At 37.8% G+C, this 20,883-nt stretch overlaps 1 protein-coding gene and 1 non-coding gene across 2 annotated transcripts in view; both read left to right on the top strand.

Moving 5' to 3' along the window:
• CNTNAP5 (contactin associated protein family member 5) overlaps positions 1 to 20,883 on the top strand; it is a 958,268-nt gene that overhangs the window by 547,824 nt on the left and 389,561 nt on the right. The window lies entirely within an intron of this gene.
• LOC123826636 lies at positions 10,527 to 10,659 on the top strand. The gene has a single exon (XR_006787100.1). It is a non-coding gene; the product is annotated as a small nucleolar RNA SNORA51 (small nucleolar RNA).

Below are 20,883 nucleotides of genomic sequence, written 5' to 3'. Positions count from 1 at the left end.
GGCCCCAGCTGAGGCCCCAAGCAGCTACTCTCCTGATCAGAGTCTCACTGGGCTCTGAGAAGTTCCAGCAGCTCTGTATCAATGCCACCCTTCAAAGAGGTGTTGAATTCAGTCCAAGGGACACTGGACAGTCAACTGAATTCCATCTTCCTCTAGAAATTCCTGATCTTTATCACTTAACTACTCCCCTGCTTCCCACTGCACGGAAAACTTTACATGAATACAAAAAAAAACAAAGACCCTCAGAGGTGCCTGAGTAAAGAGATGTTTTGTTTGGAAGGGAATATGGTTAGAATAGCTGCAGATGCCAGCAAACGCAATTTACTTTTGTGTTATTTTGAGGAGAGTTGACTTGCTGGGCTCACTGAAAGTCTCAGTTTGATTTTTCCTTCTAGACAAGCCTCACAACCTGTGTGTGAGGGTGGTTCCATTATAATGTGAATGACTTCACCCACCAAAAAATATCACTCCATACCTTTATAAACATTGGTAGAAACTGAGTTCCTCTGGTTTTCTGGCACCAGCAAAAGGTCTCTGTGACCACTGGTCTAATTTTGTGAGTCCTTTCCTTAGAAAAATGACACTGGGGAAGGTCCTTAGAGATCATCCAGCTCTGGTTTTGCATGGAAGGAAATGGAAGTCTCACAGCGTGGAGCAGGGTCTCTGTTCCTGGGGGCTTTGCTGTTGCATTCTATGATGACCATTTTGCTTTCTTTTTTCTAAAATTAAACAATTTGCTTATCTCAGTTGAGTGAATTGATGTGGACCATTTCATTAAATGTCTTTTAGCAAAAGCAGTTACTGTGTGTGTGTGTGTGTGTGTGAGTGTGTATGTTCATCCCATAATTTCTTCCCATTTACTTAACACTCATTCTTTTAAGGAAAGCATCTGCTAATCTCTCTGGTCAAGATTCTGACCTTGTTTAAGAGTTGGGGTTTTATAAACAGTGGGAAGGAAAAAACAACATTATGTTGTATGACCTGTCATAAACAGACTCATGCTAAAAATCCACCCTGTGTGTGGGAGTTCGTTAAAAACAGTACTTTATAAAAAGAGATGACATTGCAGGATAATGCATATCTTTTAGTTCTTTTCTAAAATTGAAAACCATTACATTGGGTGCCAAAAAAGGGCAATGCCCACACAATCTGAGCTCCTAACTCCAGAGTGAGAAATGCTACAATATGGTGTTCTCTCCTAACTCATTGGATGGGGCCAAAATCAAAACAAGGGCACTTCTGATGTTTTTATTTATTATTTTTAGTCTACTTCATGTAGGAAAAGAAAATGTTATGTTTTATATAGCAGTTACTGAACAAATATCTATCAATATTATTTCATTTAATTTTTACCATGGTCCTGCAAAATCCTCAAAATGGTTCTTAGAGCTGGGCTTTTAACAGCAGTAGTACCAGTATCACTTGGCTACTTGTTAGATGTTGAGAACTGCCCTGCCTGGTTTCAGAAGTTGTAACCCCTGCCAAGGCTAAAGCTGAGGGAACAACCTTGGACCATAAGCCACCAAGGAGACAAAAGCTTATCTCCCTGGCAGGAGTGCCACTTCTGCTCCTTTTACTTCATCCATAACTGGCCCCCAATGCTTGGTTGGTTAGCCAATGACAGGTAAGATTCTCCAAAGGGGGAAATGATCTAAGGTAGGCACTATCACGTGGGAGGCCCCCAAGGAAGGACTTTGGGGGCTACAGCAAAAGGGGGTGATGGACCCTCATCCCTCAGCTTTGACATAGCCTGAGTCCTCATTCTGTCTGCGAGAAATCTCCTAATCTCTTGGCTGCCTTACTTCCCTTGTTCTATCTAAGCCTGAAACAATGACAGAGGGTGGTGCAGCCCTGTGCTGGAAAGGGTGGGTTCCCCAGACAATCAGGCCTAAGAAAAAATATGTAAAATCCTGTGAAACCTGCTTTGTTTAGAATGCTCTCAATTAAATGATAAGGGTCCAAGCAAGAAGTAAGTTTGTTCCTTAAAGTTTTACAGCTCTTTAGCTATGACCCTGACTCAAAATAGGCCCTCAGAGTTCTTTGTTATCTATTGTTTGATCCTTACTGCCTGACAATGATTAATGAGCTTTATCTGTATTTCTGTGCAAATGAACCCAATAAAAGCCCATTGAGGAACAGGCTCTGGGCCCTTCTCCTTAGAGAGATCCACTACCTTTCCTCCCCAAGAAGATAATGTCTTGGTAGACTTATTGTCATCTGTGGCAGCCAGGGGGATCCTGCGAACAGAGCCCCCACCACAGTTAGAAATGCATATTCTCATGCCTGGCACATACCTGCTGGGTCAGAACCTTGGGGAAAGGTCGCCATCTGAGTTTTAATAAGTTTCCAGGTGAATCTGATGTACACTCAGATTTGAAAATCATTGGTTTGCTCCGTTCTTGTTATGTGAACATCTTGTCAAGACAGTGATGTTCACAGAAGTTCAGTAAGCTCCTAAGGTTACATGGCTAGTGTTTGGTGGTGTCAGTGAGCATTCATCCAGAATTTGCTGATTTCTCTGCCCATATAAATGTGGATGGCCTATTGACTAAAGGCCAGAGAGAGAGGAGAGGTGGCTTGGGTAGCCAGAACAGGTTAAGGGAGTATCAGAGAGAGTGAGATTTAAGAGAAACTGGAGGGTTGAGCTTGGTTTAGGAAGGTCAAGCAGGGGGTTCCATATGGGTAGAGAGCACCAGGCTGGGCCTGAGAAGGGTTATGGTGCTGGACATCTGTGTATCTGGATGGGAAAGGCTTCACTGACTGCAGAGGGTAAAAGAATGCTTAAAGTCAAGGCTACAGCGAACTTGGCAGCACATAGCAGTTTGCAATCTGAGGAGCACACTATACTAATAGTCAATGCTTAAATCAGGGGTATCAAACTCATTTTTACCATGGGCCACATCAGCCTTGTGGTTGCCTTCAAAGACCCAAAATAATTTTAGGACTGTATAAATATAACTACTCCTTAACTGTTAAGGAGTTGAAATTACATTCAACCCTTTGAAGGCAACCATGAGGCTAATGTGGCCCCCGGTGAAAATGAGTTTGACACCACTGGCTTAAATAATGCTTCCTGTGTGCCAGGCCATCTTGTAAGTGTGTGTGTGTGTGTGTGTGTGTGTGTGTGTGTGTGTGTGAGAGAGAGAGAGAGAGAGAGAGAGAGATAGAGAGAGAGAGAGACATATATGCTCACCATATATGAAGTAAGTAATGTTACTAACTCCATTTAATAGAATGAAATGATTTAAGCACATGGTGGCACTAAGTAACTTGTGCAAGGATACACAGCAAATACTTAGCCAAGCCTGGTTAAAAACCATGGAGTCTCATTGAAGAAATTATTCCTGGTTTTTCACTGTACTACTTCTAACTTTGCAGTTAGATGATATCCTACATGGTCCACCAGGATTGAAAAGCAGAAAACAATGTGTTTTGATATTTTGTTCAAATCATGAAGCAGGTTTTATTAGCACAAGAGGAGAAAGGACACATGTCACAGTTTATGGACCACCACAAATGCCAGAGGCAATATCATCCATGTGGCTCATTTTCACAACCTGTGACAAGCCCACTGAGAGAGACTCAGAAAGAACCAAAGACTACACCAAGATATTTATCCTAACCTGTGTCTTTGGCCTGATTAGGGAACAGAGGAGTCTGGGAACTAGCTTGGACAGACTATCTTGATGACAAAGATTCTGAACTGATTTTGTAAGGATCTTCCATCTAAGCTGCCCAGCGAAAGTACTGATTTATTTGCTTCTTGAATGAGGAATACTCCTCACCAACTACCCCTTACCTCTTCAAATGTCAGTATGGAATAGGAGCTTTGGAGACAGTTGAAACCTGGATTTGATCTGAGTAAATAACCCTAAATAAATGCATAGGCATTCTGTAACTAAGCTCATCTCTCTCATCATTATAAAATGCTACTTCTCTACCTGTATATAAAGAGGGATACCAAGATACCTTTGATTCATGAAAAACACGGAATGCCCACAAAGCCAAGGATGGCACTTCATTCTGTCCAGACAGAGATGGTAGGACTCATCCCCAACAACTGGTAATCTGAAATACTGATGCTGAAAACAAAGCCAGAAAATTGAACTGGGTGAATTATCACAACCACCTCAGAAGATGAAGGTTAAATCCAAAGAGTTATAGATTGAGGCTGAGGTAAGATGTGCATGTTCAGACAGAAGTAAAAAAATGTGTATCAAATCAGCATTTTTTGGATCATCTATCCCAAGAAAAACTAACTATAGAATTAGGATGGTTTAGACAACATAGAAGCTAAGGAAAATTTTTGATCTGGATCAAAACATGAAAAAAATATTTTAGATCCTCAAGATACTTATACTTAACTCTGTAGAATATATTTCTAGATTAATAAACAGAAGAAAGAGGTTCTTCTTTATTACTGCTTTCACAAAATCAATATCTCAATAAAACCTTCATCTTCCTTACTGATAAGGTCCTTTCATCTGTTTTTCACATTTTTCAAAAAGCCTTTTTTTGTGTGGCCAGTGTCACATTTGGTTTTTCTCATCTCCATTGATGTTCACTGATTCAGATGCTGAGGCAAAGTATCTGTGGCCTTTTAATATTGTTCTGCTCTAGTCTAAAAGAATTCATGGGTGATCCATAAGTAATCATCATTTATAGACATACCTGGAAGAGAAAAGGAGCTTAATCTGTTTTGTGTTGGGGGAAAAAAGTAAGACTGACCTGTGATAAAATGTGCTCACCTAGACTGGAATTCTAAATGCTTAATTAGACCCTACTGCTCCCTGTACCAGATGTGTGGTTAGCAGAACAATATACCATTCACGTTCGCTCTCAAATACCCAAAGGGGATATTGGCCTCCCTTGCTGGCAGATCAGGAAACCAACTATAACAGAAGTTTAATAATTTACCTCAAAAACAGAATCAAACTCAAAATTTAAAGTGATAAATCCCCTGATGTGTACATTTTAGCACAAAATTAGACACATTGCATGCCTCAGTTCTCTCACTGGTCACATGGGGAAAACTGCCTTCATCCTGGTGGGTATTTAACAAGAACAAGGTGCTGTTATCACTCTTTCTCTTGGGGTTATAGCAAGGACTGACTGAGAATAAGAGAATGAAAGTTCTGAAAGTTAGAAGCAGAAGGGATGGAAATGGATCAGGCTCCAAATATCTCAGCCAGCCAGACTCTAGAAAAACAGACACAGGCAGAAAAGGATGACACTTTCTGAATAGTTTATCCACATGAATTTTATGTGTTTAATACATTTTTAAAAGATTTTATTTATTTATTTTTAGAGAGGGAAGGGAAGGAGAAAGAGAGAGAGAGAAACATCAATGTGCGGTGCTGGGGGCCGTGGCCTGCAACCCAGGCATCTGCCATGACTGGGAACTGAACCTGCGATGCTTTGGTTTGCAGCCCGTGCTTAATCCACTGAGCTACACCAGCCAGGGCTGTTTAACACATTTTTATATTTTTATATTATTTTATGTTTTGGAATGTGATTGGTATTTTCATTTGCTTTAAATTACAAATTTGGAAGTTTTCCTTCAGGTTTAGCTTCATCTTAAAAAGATCACTTCAACATGATTTATTAGGCTAACCATAGGGCCTTTCTATCCTAAAACTAGGATATACTGGGGACCAAGCAGCGGCTGTCTCAAGACCTGGAAAAGGCAAAGGGAGATCAACAAACCTAGAGGAGGTGGCTATGTGAGACCACTTCAACATATCAAACTTCAGTCTTGAAACTTGTTCATCCAGAACAACATTAACTTTATTATGAATGATTTTATCATCACCATCCTTCCTACTTTTACCCATGCTAAAAAAAACTCATTTTTAATAAGTTTTTTTTTTCAATTGAAGTTTGATATACAGTATATATTGGCTTCAGGTGTACAACCCAGTGAGTAGACATTTATATAACTTACAAAGTGATCACTATGATAAATCTGTCCCCACTTGACACCATGAATAATTATAATATTATTTATTATATTTCTTATCCTGTACTTTACATCCCCATGACTATTCTGTAATTACCAATGCGTGCTTCTTAATTCCTCCACCTTTTTCACTTAGTCCCCCAACCCACCTGCCCTCTGGCAATCATCAAACTGTTCTTTGTATCTGTGAGTCATTCCTGTTTTGTTTGTTTATCTTATTCTATAGATTCTTAATATAAGTGAAATTATGTGGTTTTGTTTTTCTTCTTCTGACTTTTCTAATCAAAAGACACTGGACAGCTGAATGGTTAAAAAAATTAAGACCTAGCCTTGGCTGGCGTAGCTCAGTGGATTGAGCGCGGGCTGGGAACCAAAGTGTCCCAGGTGCGATTCCCAGCCAGGGTACATTCCTGGGTTGCAGGCCATAACCACCAGCAACCGCACATTGATGTTTCTCTCTCTCTCTTCTCTATCTCCCTCCCTTCCCTCTCTAAAAAATAAATAAATAAATAAAATCTTTAAAAAAAAATTAAGACCTTTACATATGTTGTCTGTAACAGACTCACTTTAGATCCAAAGATACACCAACTGAAGGTAAAGGGTTGGAAAAATATTTCATAAAAATGGAAACAAATAAACAAAAATAATTGAATATAGTAATACTTATAACAGACAAAACAGACTTTAAAACAAAGGCTATAACAAGAGACAAAGAAGGATCCAGCAATTTCGCTTCTGAGTACTTATCTAAAGAAACCCAAAACACTAATTCAAAAAGAGATACGCATCCCTATGTTTACTGTAGCATTATTTACAATAGCCAAGATAAGGGAGCCACCCAAGAGCCCATCAATAGATTAATGGATAATGAAAAAGATTATTTTCACTGTAATTATTCAGTCAGCAGCTCTTCCTGATTTAAATAAAATCATCATCATCCTCATCACCATCCCAGATGTGCTTCTTACACAACTCAAGGTTTATAGATTAAACTGAATAATTTTATTGAGAATTACAGAAGCTTATACTTTGAAATGAAACCTATATGCCTCTACATCAGCATTTATGTATGCATGTAGGTGTTTATATACTCACACACAAAGCACACATGATATGACATCCAATGGTCCCGATGCCTCTACTTTTCCTCTTGCTGCCAGACAGCCTGTGCTCTCTGCTAGTCTTCATGCAACTCAACCACTCACTCAATAGCTCTTTTCTGAGGACCATCATATTTTTTTTTGTCCTGGGCCTAGGAGAGAGGAAAATAGACAGTCACTGATTTTTCCAGGCTCTGGTCTTTCTCATGTTCTTGGATTCCAGAGCTGTCTTTTACTATTATGGGGCATTGATTCATTTATTTATTTGTTCCTTTATTTATTCTTTCATCTGTCCCTTGTATTTGGACCATCTCTGTGTGTCAGGTGCTGGGTAGGAGCTGAGGATATAGTTGTGTGCTGAACACCGTAGACTATCTCAGATTTCAGAAAGCTCAGTTGAGGGACACAGATTTTGACCAAATAATGATGGAAGTAAACATATAAGTTCCTGAATTTTGGCATGAATAAAATAAACAGAGTACTAGAAGAAAATATGAGAGAAAGGCTGGCTTATATGGACTTGGAACAGTATGGCAAGATGGGGGATGTGGCCTCATTCTCTGCTAACAAACATAGGGGTTCTGTGGCCCCTGCAATTTTGATCAATGAATGTCTCAGAAGATTGGACTTCCCAGTGTCTCCTACACTTCTGGCTGCTTAATCTGATCTCAGCCTCTTGCCTGTGCATCTTCTGCTGAACTCACTGTCTGGTGTGAGAGTGCAGGGGATAAGAATGAAAAATTCTACTTCCTTTAGCGGTAAGAGGCTTGCTACATGGGATTTTAACTAAAAACAAATTTCCACATTTTCCCAAAACACAAGTGTGCTGGGAATTATTCTGTCTGCCATTAATAACATCTCCTTGCTGATCTCCCTCCCTACCACCACTACCCTTCAATGGATAAAGAGTTTATTCCTAGTAGTGCATTCCTGATATTATATGTATATGTGTATATGTATACACATGTGTCTCATACACATATACATATGTATGTATGTATGTGTATATATGTATATGTGTATATGTACACATATACTTAGAAAAATACAAGGAGAAAAGTCCATGTCTATGGACATGGCAAACACCAAAGCAAACACCAGTGTAAAGGTGGAAATGATATTTTAGGTGGCAGTTTGGTGAATTTAGAGACTTAGAAAGTGACAGCAGAAATGTGCATGTTAAAGATCATTTCAATTATTACACTTACTTATGTTAACTTTGGGATTTATGTGAGAAGATACACCTGGGGAAAATGAGATCACCTGATTGCCAGGGACTCAAGCAAATAGTAAGGAGAATAATAAATATAACTGCAATTTCCATGGATGTGAAATAATTCCTCAACATCTGAAATATCTGAGAGGTAGAGGAAAACTGAGCCTTGACCAAGAGCAAGGCACATACATACCCATAGCTCTGAAATCTTGGGGTTCCATGATGGATTTTCTTTGAACCCACACTTGCAGAGTGGTGTAGGGACCCATATGAAGAGGTCCGAAGGATGAGCTCCTGACTACGTTAAAATTTTCACTTGCAACTACTTTATTCTCCACATCACAGTGAATTCATAATACAACTTCTCTTGAAAGAATTATTCTAAATCTAAATGACTTTTTAGATAGGGAAATAAAATAGCTGAGAACTACTCTTGTAGTAACAATTTGCCTCATGTCTCTTTCCCACTTTCTAAAATGTATATTTTATTGCAACTCTACTTATGGTGAAATTCAGAGTCTATACATGCATTTCACATATTCTCCAGTGCATGATGGAGCCTGAGTCATTAAACGTGAGAATCCAAATCCCCCAGCTTGCCTTTTAAGGTCTCCCATGACCTCTTCCTTCCTATCCACCTTTAGTATCTACCTTTGTCTCCTACTACATTAATTCATCATTCTGTCTACACGCATTTGCTGATTTTCTGCTATGTTCCTATGTATATATGTGCATGTGTGTCTGTGTGTATGATAATATATGTGTATATATAGAATATATATATTTTTCTCTGTCTTCAAAAAGCTCAATAGCAAGTGAGCCAGACAATAAACCAGACATTGTGCACAAAGAAGCTCATGGCATCATGGCACTGAGGAGCTTGAAGCTACATCTGAGCTGCATCTTGGCAGCAAACACAAATGGGAATAGTACTGGAAACTTATTTCCCAAATGTACCACAGCCTGCCCCACAGCAACCAGCCTCATTCATTGCTGCCTTCAAGCCCTTGTTGCTACTTTACTTTCTAAGTTTCCTTCCCAGTTTTTTTTTTTTTTGCTCAAATTCTGCCCATCTTTCAAGGGCCAGTTTGAATTCTACCGACTCTGTGAAGTCTCCTGACTGCTGGTAATGTTCACAATTATCTTCCTTATTTACTCTGGCACTTTCCTTCTCTGTTTCATTTTGCTCCCAATCATGGCTGATACCTGCTTTGAATCTTCATTTTGCCCTCCCAGAGAAAGTTCTCAATACATTCACTTGAGAGAATTTTTTTTTGCAATTATTTGTTGAATAATTTAAACCTTCAGAATATTTGCTCTTAGTAACTGGGATGAACTACATGTGAAGCTTGTGAAATGCAACACACTTCTTGGAGTTGGATACAGTACTGCTTCAAGATATGGAATGAACTTGAGAATCTTTAACACTGTTGCACATTCCAAACTTTATTGATTGCTGTCCAAGATTTGGGAATTAAAGCCCTTCACCTCTTTCTCATCTTGAAAACTTTCCAATGTTGTTCATACCAGTTAGCTCTCTATTTCATTGGCAAGAGTGCCTGAGAGGAGCAGCTGGTGCCAGCTGTCACCATTCACATGGTGTGAAGTGCTCCTTCTGTGAGCACCAGTGAGCAAGAGTCTGTTTGGTTAGCAAGAGCATCATAAAATTAGACAAGCAAACCACAGCAATGTATTTGAGCAATGTCATCTATAAATATTGCAGTGGAAGGAAGAATGTCAACACATTACTCTTATTATAATCTTGTGCTATAAGAAAAACTGGGGTAGCTCAGGAAGAGAAAGTGTGGCTAAAGAGGAGGCAAATCAAGAGAAGCACACAAAATCTCTTCAGTGGTTTTGAGAGGATGTCAGCAGTTTCCTGGTAAGAGCATCTCAGTGTTCACCCTGTGGATTCTGTGAGCTCTAAGCAGTTCCTGGAGACTAAATCGGGAAAACTTGTCATTATTGACCTACTAAGAGTGGAACAAAAATTGTTTCTGGTGAGTAGCAATATGTCTGTAAACATGTCAGCTATTCATTGGAAGGTGGAATAATTGAAGAAGAGCAAATGTCTCCCATGAGCCCAAACAGCAGCATTGGGATCATATATATCCATACTTTGTCACCAATATCTTTATACATTTTTTTCAAAAGTACATGGCAGAAACCGATACATCATTTGATTATGTCACATTCTCTAGTGTCTTCTAACATAGAGAGCTACCTCCAGATTTTTCCAAACACCATCTAAATCCTCTTTGTAAGCACTGTGTGGCTGTGTTCTTACACTGACAGTACAGGAAGAGAAGGCAGAGTAAATCCACCCAATATACACCTCAGCCCAGGCCCTTTGCCTAATCTGTATTGTGAATGGGGGGACATGGAGTTGAAAAGAATAAAATACCTAAGAATAAACCTAACCAAGATTGTAAAAGAGAGACCTGTAATTAGAAAATTAAAGGACACTGAAGAAAGAAATTGAAGAAGATATAAATAAATGGAAGTACACACCCTGTTCATGGAAAGGAAGAATTAACATCATTAAATTGTCCATACTACCCAAAGCAATTTACAGATTAAACCCAATTCCTATCAAGATCCCAAGACATAGCTCATCAAACTAAAACAAATATTTCAAAAATTTACTTGGAACCACTAATAGCCCCACATAGCAACAGTGATCCTGAGGAAAACCACATTTGGAGGAATCACACTTCTAATGTCAAGCTCTAATATAAGGACATAGTAAGCAAAATAACATGGACCTGGCATGAAAACAGACACAAAGATCAATGAAACAGAATAGAGAGCCCATAAATTAAAGAATTAATATTCAACAGAGGAAGCAAGTATGTACAGTGGGCTAAAGATAGCCTATTCAATAAATGGTGTTGGGAAAATTGGATGGATACATGCAGAAAAATGAAACTAGACTACCTTCTTACACCCCACACAAGAATAAATTCAAAATGGATCAAAGACTTAAATGTTAGACCTGAAACCATAAAAATCCTAGAAGAAAATATAGGCAGCAAAATTTCAGACATTGTTCTTAGCAATTTTTTATCAGATATCTCTCCCCAGGCAAAGGAAACAAAGGACAAATAAACAAATGGGACTACATCAAACTAAAAGGTTTCTGCACAGTAAAGGAAATTATCAACAAAATAAAAGACAACCCACAGAATGGAAGAACATATTTACCAATGATATCTGATAAGGGAGTAATATCCAAAATTTACAAAGTGCTTATAAAACTCAACACCAAAAAGACAAACCTGAATAGACACTTCTACAAAGAGGATGTACAGATGGCCAATAGATATCTGAAAAGATTCTTAATGTCACTAATCATCAGAGAAATGAAAATTAATACCATAATCAAATACAATCTTATACTTCTCATAATGGCTATCATTAATCAATCAACAAACAAATGCCAGTGAGGATGTGGAGAAAGGGGGATCCTTTTGCACTGTTGAGGGGATGCAGCCTGGTGCAGCCACCATGGAAAGCAGTTTGGAAATACCTCAAAGATTAAGAATGTATCTGCCTTTTGATTCAGCGACCCCCCTGCTGAGAATATATTGGAAGGAACCCATAACACTAGTACAAAAGAATATAAGCACCCCATATGTTCACTACAGCATTATTTTCAATAGCCAAGATATGGAAGCAGCCCAAGTGTCCATCAATAGATGAGTCAATAAAACAACTATGGGACATTTACATAATAGAATATGACTTGGCCATACAAAAAGAAGAAAATTTTACCTTTTGCAACAGTATGGATGGATCTGGAGAACATTGTGTTAAGTGAAATAAGTCACTCATAGAAAGACAAATACCATTTGATTTCACTCACATGTGGAATCTAATGAACAAGCTGAACTAACGAGAAAAATGTGGACAGACTCATAGATGGAGAGCAAAATGACAGCTAGTGGTGGAGGGCAGAGATAGAGCAAAAAAGGAAATGGACATGGACAAAAACAGTGTGGTGATTGCTGGGGGAGGGCATATAAGGGGACACACTGGTAATGTAAAGAAATACTATAAAGATTAAAGTAAATAAATTCTCTTTTTAAAAACTAAGTATACAGAAGGTGATTTTTTTTCATTCTCTGTGAGGTTATACCTTATATTTTGTGTACTATATGCTAACCAGAGTCACCTACTTTTGGTAGGTTTCAGACAAGAGTCAGGTACTATGCTGGGCTTTCCCTCTGCTAATTCAGAGATGTGGAGAACAATATTAGAATGTTTAAAATGACCTATTTCCATTTTACAAACAAAAGAACTGTATGTGTGGGTGTTAAATCAGTTTTCCAATATTATATAGTTAGCAAATATTTGTTATGAGAAGTTAATGGGGCCCCAAACAACTTGGGAATAAAAGAAAAATATTGGTCTTTCAAAGTTAAACTCAACATCTATTAGGCCTTAATGAATAATCTTGAAGATACACACAGTGTCTATGCCAGGCTGGACTATGCCTGGATTAATGCTAGCATTTCTAAAGGAAGAATGTATTAAAAAAAAGTAAGTTGGTAAGAAACTAAATCATAAATAATGAAATCAAATGCTAAAGCTAATTGTAGCTGAAAAACCGAATTAAGACCTCTTTAATTTCAGGCACTTAAAAAAGAAGTCATTTCTCCAGTATAACATCACATGAAAAGAGATAGAAATGGCATTAAATGCACACCCTGCATTTCTTTACTCCTGTTGTCAGAGAGGAGGGTCACTGTGGGTCTGACTACTGCTTCCTAGGAATGGATGAAGCTCGTAACATTATAACATAAGTGTTTGCTTCCAGAAATCGAATATTAATTGGATTGGGCCAGCACTAATCACTGTGTAATGATAGAAATGATCTCCTTTATGCTGCCTGACACCCAGTAACTAGCAGCTATTGAGAATTCGAAATGTGGATATTTTGGCTAAGAAAGTCATAATTTCTTTTTATTTTATTTTATTTTATTTTATTATTTTGTTTTATTTTATTTTATTTTATTTTATTTATTTTAATAAATTTAGAGTTAGTCATGTGGCTAGAGACTATCCTCTTAGATAATTCAGGAGCATACACTCTGCCTTGGCCAGTCTTCATGGAGCTAACATTTTTCTCCTAACCAACATGGGACTGTTTCTGGAGTAATTCTTAAGATTAGGTTTGGGTCTCAGAATGACAACCTGGTAAGGAAATATAATACTACTCCTAGCAGCCCAGGCTGTGGATGACCCTGGTCTCTACCTTTCATAGTACTCCTTCCCCAAACACATTCACATCAGAAAAGAAAGGCTGATCATTGTTTGTCTTAATTTCTTTGAATATCCTGACAGACAAGTGATTTAACTGTTACTAGTTTAAAATGTCAGAAACGTTATATTACTTAAGAAGATAACCTTATTACTTCCAAGTATTCTTTTGCTCTGTCTGTTGACCACTTCAAAATGACCTTGTACATAGACTTATTTTGAGCAAATGTGTACTTATAATTTAATTATAAACTATCAATAAGACTTTGGTTAGTAAATTTTTAAGAAAATAATCTCCATTTTTTATTCCAAATATCATAGTACATATTAGAGTTATTGACAGATTTCTAAAAACTGTCTGCCCAAATTCAAAGAACTTGATGTAAAAGTTCTTTGACATCAGAGTACCCTGTTAGGACACAAAACATGGGTGAGTTCACTAACTAGTGTAGTTTAAATCAGTCAGTCTGTCAGGAAGTAGTGGCATTAAATCTAGAAATCCTGGAACTATCATGTCTTGATTTCAAGTTTAACTGACAGCTTCTAATATTTTTCAACCTGATGAAACTTATCTAAAGCATGGGAACATTGTTTGTCAATCAGGTGGAAATATTGGGCCCTCTGTAACTCACAGCTTTCAAAGGAAATATATAAACTGGAGTACAAACCAACCTCTTGTGAGATTTCTCTGCTTGAGTCACTGTTCTGGGAACTTGTGGTCCTGGGAGTCTGCAGGATTGGATATCAGTGCTTGCCATATTTAGAGCCCAACCCTAGGCTTAGTGCTAAGCCATCACAACAATTATTTTAGGTAATCACTAAAATAACCCAATAAGACAGCACTCACTATTTCTAGGAAAGTAAGGATAACAGATTAGTCAATACTTTCCCAGGTAAAGGCCATCTAAAGTGCCTCTGGAACAGCTGGTTGACTTCACCAGAATGGATAAAAATGGCCTCAAATAAAGACACACACCAGACTACAGATATTAACCTAGAACAATTTTTAATGCTACCAATGGGTTAAAAGCAATCTATGATTGGAACCCAACCTTAAGGGGTAGTAGTTTCTGATTTTAGAGTCCATGAAAATCACGTGGAAAACTCTTAAAATGTACATTTCTGGACCCTACAAGTCTGAGTAAGGGATCTGAGATGAAGATTTAGATTCTGCATCTTAGCAAACACCAGGACATCTGTGGTTTAATATTTCACAAATATTGTGTCAGAAGACTTAAATAACAAAATTTCTGGGATTGAAGAAAAACAAAAAGACTCATGGACAGGGATAACAGTGTGGTGATTATGGGAGGGGGGCAGTGTTGAGGTAGAAGAGGGTTACAGGAGGTAAATGGTAATGAAAAAATACAATAATTAAAAAAAACAAAAATAAAAAATAATCCTAATTGAGCTCATCATAATATAGCCTTATATAGTCCAAGATGGTGTGGCTCAATGGATTGAGTTCCAGCCTGTGAACCGAAGGGCCACTGGTTCTACTCACAGTCAGGGCGCATGCCTGGATTGCAGGCCAGGTCCCCAGGAGGGGGCGTGTGAGAGGCAACCACACCTTGATATTTCTTTCCCTCTCTTTCTCCCTCCCCTCCCCTCTGTCTAAAAAATAAATAAATACAATCTTTTAAAAATATATAGCCTCATACAAATTTTTTCTACACAGTGGGGAACTAACCTACTAGATCTGTCTAATGCTAATGATATTTTGTGTAAAATGATTCCTTCGCTCATATAAATTTGAGAAATGCCGGATAAATTTAACATTAAATGGGTTTCTTTGCTGCAGGATTACTCATTGTGTATGTGTTTGTTTGTTTGCAGTTGTCATTCACATGACCTGTTAACCTGTACAGGAGGGGAATTAATTAGAAGGTCACAATTTTACAAATATATGTGATCATGAATTCTTTCTTTCCACAGACAACTCAATTCATATGATACTTAGAAAAGCTAACATCGAATACAGGGAATAGAGTAATCACCCAGGAGCTGGTCAGTAGTTTAGACAAAATGGCTTAAAAAAATAGCATGGAAGAGAACTAGGGGGTCATAAGTCAACATTAGCCTTCCCTTTCGTCTTCTCAACAAAACAAACATTTATCCATCAAGGTAATTCTTCTGTCTTTTTTCCACTTATCATTCTAATGCCCAAGATACTTGTTTTGATTTGTACATACCTGGATTTACAGCTGCCTTTTAAACTTCTGTGATCTTAAATAAGCAACTTAATTTATAACCCTTACTTCCCTAGAGATAATGATTGCTGTCTTATAGGGTCATTCTAATGATTAGCTGAAATAATTGTTTTGATAGCCTAGCAGTAAGTAAGTCTAGCACATTAAGTGTAACATTTAATAGATGGTAGAGGTTAACATTATTTCCCATATATAAATATTTTGGGGAAATCCAGGAAGAAAAAATAAGTAGCACAATTGATCATTTACTTTCTAACACTCTAGAGGTGGCAAATAGGCTATGATTTCTGAACCCATCACGGCGCTTGTGATGCTGGCTTCATAGAGTATTCTGAGGGATTCCACAGAAGTTCAGTTTCGCAGGAGAAAGACTGCAGTGACTGAATAATGGTGTCTGCCACAGACATAGAAAGGAGAAAAGCAGGATGAGTGACAGCTATTTTTCTCATCCATATATGGAAAAAGTAAAATAAAAAAGTGAAAGGTGCTCTCAGTCCTCTAAAAATTGATTGCCAACATGCCATTCAATTACACCAAATAAAAGTGCAGTGATGAATAGTTAAGGACTAATATTTTTGGTGTGGATTAATTTTGAGAAGAGACACAATAGTGTAGGCTTACCAAGTATTCATTTTAAGCTATAATTTAAGCTGTCCCTAAAATGACAGGAAGGGTTTTCACACAAAGGTGAAAGATAATGAATCCAAGGATGTACAGATTAGTGGGTTAAAATGAGAACCAAGGGCAGTGCTTTAGATGCCATGTATGATTTTATGTCTAAGCCCTCACTTCTGCTGTTATCTAAGATTGTTCGTTCCTATCTCCATTCCCCACTCCTGTTTCTGTGGGAGTTTGCATTGCATTCTTACATAATTCCTGACCTGCAATTGGGAGGTCTGATCCATCAAGATGGGCTAAGCTGGCCCCTTCCAGGGAGTCCCAAACTTAGAGTAGAGAGGAAGTATATTTTTTTAATAGAAGAAGACTTAGGTTGCAGAATTTAGAAACTGGCAGCCATATTCCTTACAACAGGTGGGAAGATAGGATACAGGTGGAGTGAGTGAAGTCAATGCACAAAGAAACAAAGGCCTGGCCTGGGAGGAGCAAGCCCCCAGTTATATTCAAGTGCTCAAGCTCAGCTTTTCCTAAAGGCCCTGTTCTCCCTAGTGGTTGGAGTTATCAGCTTTTACTTGAATTCTGTGAGCCCATCCCATGTTTTCTCCTTGACCTAAGACAGGATGTGAAACTCATTTTCAGTGAGGGCACATCAGCCTCTTGGTTAACTTCAAAGGGCTGAGATAGTTTTAGGACTAATATAAATGTAACTACTCCTTAACTATTAAGGAGTTGAAGCTATGTTCAGCTGGTCATTAATATGAAAACCTTTTAAACTTCATTTTTTCATACTTTTATGTTTAATAATAAAAAATCTAAATAAGTTGAAAGAAAAATTATAATTATATAAGGTAGACTTTAGTGTACTTTTTTCTTGCATGTGTTCTCCACAGTGTCCATTGCGAGAGTCATGGCACATTGGCTCAAATCAAATTCAAAACCCTTTCCAGATGCAAGGTCAGGGGCCAATGAATGTGTTGATTGGCTGACACGAGTGTTATTAGCAGCAGATAGGCTGTCAGCAATTCTGTCACAAGGCATTGCGTGGCCACTGAGTCCAGTTCTGGTCTCTGCTGCCACACCTCTCACGCCCCAAATTTCATGCCCCGGATACAGATCTTTAACACAGAGCAGTAGCTGCTCAGTTTCCACCAGGAAGTCAGGTGTGCCATTCAAGTAGACAGGAAATGATGGAACTTAAATGAGGAAAAATGAAATGTAACCTTTCTTACAAGTTCCTGAGGTTAGCAACAGAGAATGGAAATGCCAGAACTGCATGCACAAGCTGAGTAGCTAACTGAGTTTAGCACTTGAATAGTTTGGAGATTTTCTTGATTTTACTGAAAATAAAATTAAAACTTGGAAGGGAATAATTAACGCCAGATGTCACATGAGCTAGAAAATGTCAAAACTGAGACTGAAGTTGGGTCTCTCTAACCTGACATATGGGTTATCTGAATGCACTCTGTCACCCCAGTGAAGGAACCCAACACTATACCTTAAGTGGAACACAAAAGGATGGTACCAGACCAACCCTCACTCTGTCATAGCAAAGTCCCTGAGCTCAAAAAGGAAAGCCTAAGCTTCTGGTTCTCAAACACCAGCTCAAGTTTAGTTGTATTGCATGACCTTTAAAGTGAAAAATGAAAGAACATTATAAGTTTGTTCTTTGGATCAAATGGGTCAGTATGATGGGCAATCCTGCCTCTGCTGGTGCCATGTCTATTCACATTATTTGTGGGATCTAGAGGCCATGGCAGTGCCCACAGAAGCCAGGGCCAGAGTAGACACTACTCATCTCACTGGAAAATAAAACCTTGGAAGAAGTCTGGTTAATAGAACCTCTAAGGAGATTGATCAACCTAATTGTAACTTGCCTCCTTGGCTAATATATGTGTGGTGTTTTTTGGCAATAAAATAATTTTATTCTACTAAATAACATCATAGGACTATCCATAGCAGGCAAAATCAATATTTGAAAATCAAATTAAATACTTCTAAACTTGGTCTATGAAAGCAATAAAAGGCATTGACCAAGGGTTTACAGATTGCAGACATACCTTAGTCTCAACATCAATTTTATGTGGCTATCTTTTTTTGTTTTTTAAATGTTTAGAAAACCCTCATTCATGGAGATATATAGTTGCCAACCTGTAAAAATTTGAATACTTTGTCTTGCATAACAGTTATTTTAATAAGATTTACTCAGAAGCATTAAAAAATAAGTATAACTTTTTTAATTTCAAATTTGAGGACTCTGTGTATCCCTACAAATAAGAAAGCAAAGTAAATGCATAGTTAGTGCTACCACTTTCTATAGTATGACATTGTTTAGTTATCATATTTACCAATTTATCTGTTCTTGCTTCATTATTAAGCAGTAGAAAGGACGTGTGGCAAACAGATGTTCCTAAGCTTGTCTGGTTTAAGTAGATTTAAGTGTAACAGTGCCCTCCCCTATGCTTCTCTGCCTGCAGAAGCCTGAACAGATGTAATGACACTGGGCTGTGATAGCCTTCCCCAAATAAAATTTTCTTGTTTCTATGAATACACAGGAAAGACATGAGAAGGTTTACACCAATGTCTTCAAGGTTACTCTGGACAAAACTAGCATATTGTTCGTGCATTGCATTAAATTCTGACACCAGAAAACTATAATATTTTAATATAAAAACAACAGAAACATTTGCAATAAGAAACCAAAAAGGAGGGGAGCTTCACATTTTCCACCTCCCCTGAACAATCTCTGTAGGATATTCACTGCAGTGTGAGGACCAGCAGCACTGGCATCTCCAGGAAGTTTGCATAAATCCAGAACCTCAGGTTCCACCCCAGACCTACTTTATCAGGGTCTACATTTCAGCCAAAATTTGAGAAGCACTGATCCAGATAATAGAATTGTTCTAATTTATAATTGAATGTAAGTAGTGACCTAAAACTTAAGAATATGACTATTCTGATATCCTGGAAAGCTCTACTGCCTGCATTTGCTAATTAGTCTCAACGTAAACATTAAAATACCATCTATGTAACACTAAAAAAATCTATTTCAAAGTTCATAAAGTCTTTTACCTAACCAGTATAAAGTACAAACACCACACCAGATTTTCCTCCGTTAAAGGCCAGAGCCTATCAGTGCATGGCATTGTATGTTTTCATTCCTATGAATCACTTCTAGGCCACTAAGACAAATGGATTAATTACAGAAATTTGATTCCACCTTATTTAGTCAAAGTGATAAAGTTCTCTTCCCCTGTGATTTGAAGAAAACACAGTGATTTATTATTTGGGAAAAGGCAATATGCATCTTTGAATCTTAGGTAGCTAGATAACAATGATTTGCTATTGGATTCATGATAACACTGAGAAATTCTTGATTCAAAACATTCTCTACTTTGAAGAGACATCCTCTGAAGAGCACTGGGCATCTCTCAATCATAAGCTTTAGGTTTGCCAAAGAGTAGAGAGAGAATCTTTCCCTTTTCCTGTCCATTGGCTACCAATGTTTGGGCAGGCAGGATAGCACACTGTGGGTGCCCAGTTCTGTCTTGAACCCCTGAAGTTCTATCAGGGCTGCTGATGTGCACAGAAAACTTATTTGACCACCATTGCTTTGTCCATTATCTCAGCAACAATTGACAATTGACACCCTGCTGTGGACTAGACCCTGGAAAATTTAGGGACTGACTTCTAACACTTTCTTTTTTATTTACTTAATTCCTTAGTGTCTGCATCTGCTGTAATTACAACAAATTTCAATTATAATGAAAATCCAACTGTGGGGCAAAATGGGATTATGGTAATTGTTAGAATAGAGAGGCATAGAAATAGATTCCAAAAGTGTTCAGAAAAGCTATCTGACTAAAACAAGATCAATTCAGTCAGCTGCTAATTAAAGCAAACAGACAAAGGAAGGCAACCTAAATGATTTTCAATATAAGAGCTTCATTAAAGGCTTACATTACTCAGCTTGTGTTTTGAAGACTATTGAAATGTTTTGTTCTTTTCTCTCTAAGGAAAGGATACAGAAATTGAAATTGACCTTCAACTGTATAAAAAAAGGATGAAGATTCTTTAAAAAAGAAAATAACTTTTTATAGGAGCAATATAGTTGAGCATACATTCAGACTCATTTATAGATAACAAGTTATCTGAACATTTGTGAATTTCAAAGGCTACAATAGATGTTCTATTTATTTTAATCTACCATGGAAACTGGAGAAGAAAGAAATTTTATACTGAGGAAAATATTTGTATAAATGTTCATATAAATACACTGAGTATTTTTGAGGCTGATTTTTGTTTTAACAGATGACTCCCTCATAGATGAGTTCAAGTTGAGGATTTTTGGGTGTGTACATGTGTCTACACCGTAAAAATATCTAAATAGCCACTAGAAGGACAGACACTTAGGCACACACAGTTAACCATTGTGCATTTTCTTAGGCAAAAGAAACTTTTAATTTTTACGGGTAGCTTTTAAAATTACATGGATGGATAGAGAGCCAAATGAAAGGTGAT

This window comes from Phyllostomus hastatus, unplaced genomic scaffold (assembly GCF_019186645.2).
Source record: "Phyllostomus hastatus isolate PE091 unplaced genomic scaffold, TTU_PhHast_1.1 phas_contig_84, whole genome shotgun sequence".
Lineage (NCBI taxonomy): Eukaryota > Metazoa > Chordata > Mammalia > Chiroptera > Phyllostomidae > Phyllostomus > Phyllostomus hastatus.
This window is presented reverse-complemented; position numbering and strand designations above follow the sequence as displayed.